The 5,414-nt window shown below is 39.7% G+C and overlaps 1 protein-coding gene across 1 annotated transcript in view; it reads right to left on the bottom strand.

Annotated features, from left to right (window-relative positions):
- Window positions 1–5,414, bottom strand: part of LOC101564222 (arachidonate 12-lipoxygenase, epidermal-type) — a gene marked incomplete at its 5' end in the record, with an annotated part of 17,562 nt that overhangs the window by 9,641 nt on the left and 2,507 nt on the right. The window lies entirely within an intron of this gene.

Here is a 5,414-nt window from a genome sequence, read left to right as displayed (position 1 = left end):
CAATAGTAGTCTTTCAGTTATTCTTTTGTGTTCAGTAGCAGAATATTTTCATCAGCACACTCTATAAATGGACTTCTCTTCCACCGTATGGGTCATGATTCCACTTGAGTCTACAGGGTGGATTTCAAAGAAATAGCTGTAGCACAGTCCCACAAGTGATGCCTAGCCACTGGTAACTGTTGTGGTCATTATGCATGTCCACAACACACTAGAACTTTGTGCAATATCCTATCCTCAAATTGTTAGAAGTGCTGATCATTTATTTGCCATTCCAGTATTTATCTTATGTTTTACTCTTAGTACTTCTATGTAATCATGAAAACTTTTTCTTAGTTCAATTTTTTGAAACATTTAATTTTTAATTAGTATTTAATTTTCTGAATATTGCTTAATCTTAATTTTTGTTCTGAGGTTTATACTATATCTTTAACTTACAATTTATTTAAAAGACATCATATGATATCTACTCCTAGTATTAGAAACTTTAAAAAGAAAAAAAAAAAACTCACCATTCTACTCTCAACTTCTATGAGCACACCCCTTTTATACTGTGTGTATGTAAGATCATGCAATACTTGTTTTCCTATGACTGGTTTGTTTTATTTAACATGATCTCTTTCAAATGCCTCCATGTTGCCACAAATGCAGGATTTCATTCTTTTTTATGACTGCATAGCATCGCACTGTGCACATGTATTGCATTTTTTTATCTGTTATAACCTGACCAAAGCGCCACCATCCTGTTCTGTATGCGCCGTCTTAGTGAACCATGTCAGCTGCTGTAAAATGTGTGCCTGTCTCACAGAATTTCTTTGTTTCTATGTCACCTGCTGTAAAATGTGAGCCTATCTCACAGAACTTCTGTTTCTGCAAGCCCTCACCCCACCCTTAGTTCCAAAAATGTCCACTGCTGTTCCTACACCCTTAAATTCCAAGAACTTCTCCAGACCTCTAGCTATATCTAGTCTCAACAGCCGCCATGTCTCCTTCAACTCCCCAAGTTGTCCCCTGCCTGCTTTGTAGTTTTAAGCTTTATAAACCCCATGTTCTCCACCCCCTTCAGGGTGCACTTAGGCACTTTGTGCCGGGTGTTGCCGATGGGTACCCGCTAAAATAAAGTACTTTTTAAACTTTTGAGCCTGCCTCATTTTTGAGTTACAACATTTGGGGGCTCTTCTGGGATCCCCACGGGAACTCAACTCTCCCATTCAACATCTCAAGGCACCAACAAGGTAAGATAACAGACCTTTTACTGGGTTTGGTGTGCATGTTTGTTTCAGTGGCCAAATTTTTGTGGAGGGGACGCTCTCTGGTTTGCAGAAGGGGACAACTTCCAGTTTGGTTTCTCCTTGAGATTTTGTTTGGGCCAGTCTATTTTCTCTTCGAGATTTTGTTTGGGTGATTGTTATTTGTCTTTGGTTTTGTTTGGTCTATTTGTGTTTGTCTGTCTTTCTTTGTCCCCGACTATCATGGGACAAATGTCTTCTGTGTCACTAACACCCCTAACCTTGGTCCTTAACTATTTTAAAGATTTCAGAGAACAAGCCGAAGGGATTCAGAGAACCTGTGTTTCCTGGCAAACTGTGGGCTTTTTGTGAACTTGAATGGCCCTCCTTTAATGTCTCTTGACCTCCCAAATGCACTTTTGTTCTTTCCACAGCTCGGGCCTTTGCCAGGTCATTTTTTGACCCACCTGTCCATCCAGATCAGATCATCTACATATAAGTCTGGATTGACCTCATCTAGGATCCACCCATCTGGATCAAGAAATTTATCAAGGCCGTAAACCACCCTCCTACACCCTCCCCACTTCTTGGCCCCCTTAACTCCTCCAAAAAAAAAAATCCCCTCTTCTCCCCCATCCATCTCTCTATCACCCTCTCAGGATCCCCCTCCGGCCCCCACTCAAGGACTCAGAGCCGACATCCTCTACCATCTGTTGCTGACACCCTGAAATGACTCAAGGTTTGCTGTTCTGGACACCATTCTCAGACAACTGGCCAATTCCACCTGGTCGCGCTGGCAGTTCCAACTGATAAGAAGCAGCTGTGACCCCCGACCATCACCCTCAGAACCTGCTTGTTCCACCTGCCAGCCAGTACACAGATAAATTCATTATGCAGTTGTTAAAATATTGGTCAAAATGTGTTGGTAAATCTAAGCTAAAATATAAAATTGTTATAAAGTTATGGTATTTCTTTAATGGGACATTTTATGACTATTTTATACTTGTATACGTTGCATTTGAACTAGTTGTTAAATGTACTGGTATTCCTTGCTCAATTTTAGACAATAACACTAGAAAGGGTAAGGTTAATAAGCTTCCTAGTGGATTTTATGTAAACTTCTGTAAAATGAGACTTTCAGCCAGCCTGGACTTAGAAAATCTACATGCCTGCATATAAAAATGGGACTCCTTTTGCCAATTAAATGACATTAGGTTGGCAACCGTTCTTAAAGACTTGGAGGACAGGTTTCACTGGGATAGACTGGTTCTGATCCCCCTCTACATGCTAGAGGGAATGTCGGGCCTGATCTGTTTCAGTTTCCTTGCTTTGACTTTACTCCTAATTTTCCTACTCTTTACACTTTCCTTTTTAGAGGCATATAAAATTGGAAGAAAAAAAAACAAACCTATGACTGTTCCAGCTAAGTAAAGCCCTTAGAAAATGAGCATTTGTTAATGCCAAAGACAGAGAAGTCATTCTAGAAAAGGACACATACCCTGTCTCTGGGTCAAATGAGACAAAGAGAACTATGCCCATCCAGGAGGACACATATAAAAGCCATGTCTCAGCTTAGTGTTCTGGGCAGGTCTCCTTCAGGAGACTAAACCTGAGACACAGTGGAGAGAACCGACTTGTGGGTGACACCAGAAGAAGCTATCTCCAAAAGCAGCACACTTATGAGACCAAAACATTTAAGTGTGAAAAAAAAAATTTTGACCTTTTTTCCTAAGTTTAGATATCATTTAAATGGGTAAGAGATAAGTTATAGACTTAAGGCCTTTACTATAAGGTGCTTAGGTAATCTTGTTCAGGCTTTTTTAAATATTCCTTGTAGAATTTAGATGAACAGTGGTTACTCTGTCAGCTAGTAAATGCTCTTAGAACAACTGCCACTCTTTAAAGCAGAGGACAGGTTTCCCCAGCCGTTCTTCGGTGAATCCACACTAAAGCCTATGGCTGATGGAACGTTGACCAGAGAAACTGCTGGATTCCTTTCTGGAGACACCTCTGGCTGTGTGAGCCAAAAGAAACTGAGAATACCTAAGAGGTTAAGGTGCCATACCCAAAGGTTCCTTGGTGGAAACTGGCTCCTAATCACTAAAAGCTCCCCACTTACCTATTGTACTTTTTCTCTCTGCTAGTAAACTAGAAATTTTACCTGAGCCTTTTAGTAAAACAAGTTAATGATTCACTCTTTCAAAAATAAGGCTGAGACAACTTACAATAATGGTTATCAGAAAAAGCTTACATCTGCTTTACGTGTTAACTAAGAATAAGATGATTGCCAGCTGTATTGTGCTTTTACCAATATTGTAAAATGTGATGCTAAATGATAAGTTTCACCTGTGAGTTTCAAGGTTAACTCTTGTTCAGTTGCTAAAAATATTTATGTTGGGCAGGCGGTATAGCTCAGCGGACTAAGCGCTTGCTTAGGTAAGCGCAGGGGCTAGGGTTCAATACCTGGCTCCACGTGCCGCGCCGGCCCTGCCTGCGGGTGTGCTGAGCCTGCGATGGAGTCTGGGTGCCATGGTGCACACCTGTAATCCCAGCACTTGGGAGGCAGAAATCAGGAGGATCGCTACTAATGTGGGCTATGTAGTGAAACCCTAAACAAAAAAAAAAAAAAAGAAAGAAAATCTAAAAATATTTATGTAATGTTAATCTTAAACCAAGCTTTTGACTTCTATAAAAAGGCAGACAACATTATAAGCTGATGTTAAATTTAGAAATAAATGTCATATTGTCAATTTTGAAACAACCAAAAGATAAACAGCCAGTCTATCGTGGTTTAGCTGTAACAGGAACTACCTGCTCCCACTGGAGCCCAAGCAGTCAGACCTCTGCTGGCCTAATAGCCAGGCAGGAGATTATAATAAAAAATATTTTGTAATATGTATTCTTGAAAGTCTAGAAAGAACTAAGACCAAGCCTTCAGTTACTAAATTTCAGCTATTTACCAGGAAAAAGATAAACGCCCCTCTGATTTCTTAAAATGTTTAATAGAAAAACTGGTAAAGCATAATTTTTGAGAAGCTAATTCAGTAAGGGGGCAGATTACTTTTACTGATAAGTTCATTATTTAGTCAGCTTCAGATATTAAGAAAGAGCTACAAAAGATAGCTTTTGCTCCAGACAACTCACTTGATGCTTTATAGGACACTAAGGAAACAATGTCCTATAATCGAAACTGGGAGAGAACCAGGGAGAAAAAGCAAAAAGACCAAAAACGGCTGCCTTTGTTGTGGTCTCAAAACAAACCCTAACTCTGATTCTCTGGGCTCCAAGAAGAGCTCAACGTACCTACTACTGCTGTCAGAAACCAGGCCACTGTAAGAGGGACTGCCTTAAAAGGCCCACAAGCCATGCCCTGACTGCCAAGACAGCCACTAGAAGTGAGACTGCACTCTGAGGCGGGGGCCCAGAGCTCAGACTCAGCTTCCCAGATGGTCTAGTAGGACTGAAGGGCCCTGGGCCTGCCTCCTCCTTCTGGCCAAACTGTCATCTCTACCTGTCACCTCCACTGAGGAGCCCTGAGTAATCACGACTACAAGAAAAAAACCCAGCCGATTGCTGGATATTCTCTTTCTCTTTCTCCAACCCTGACCTTTATTCCAGTCATCATCATCTTATTTTAGTTGTAATTGAGATATATTGTTCATATAGATAAAATCTTGTCAATGTAAAAAGTGTCCAATAGCTTTGGGCCTATAAATAAAGCCAGGCCTGGCTTTAAAACATAAAACTCAGAGCCAATGCTAAAAAGATAAATCCTTTCATAGTGCCCCTTCCTTACAATAGGAGTCATATCCAAAACTGAATGGGGCATTAGTTTGATCTGACTGAATACTATATATTTCATGATAAATATATTAAGTTAGCCTGATTGATTTTTGATGTAACTCAGATATTTCATGCTGATAGTAAACACAGATGTAACTTTAAAAAAAAGAAATATGCCAAATTGTACTTAAATTAGTTAAAAACATTGACAATAATAATAAGGTATTAATCTGATTTTCATATGTTCTCAAAATTCAAAAATAATTATAAACATAGCTAGAGGGACTTATAGCAAACTGCCAGACTCCATAAATAAAGGGGTCTAAAAGCTACTGGGTTATGAATGCTAGCTTCAAATAGTTTATACATTTATCTGCTAGCTCAAAGGCTTGTGCTTTGATTATA

Source organism: Octodon degus, unplaced genomic scaffold (assembly GCF_000260255.1).
Source record: "Octodon degus isolate 3935 unplaced genomic scaffold, OctDeg1.0 scaffold00098, whole genome shotgun sequence".
In the NCBI taxonomy this organism is placed as follows: Eukaryota; Metazoa; Chordata; class Mammalia; order Rodentia; family Octodontidae; genus Octodon; species Octodon degus.
This window is presented reverse-complemented; position numbering and strand designations above follow the sequence as displayed.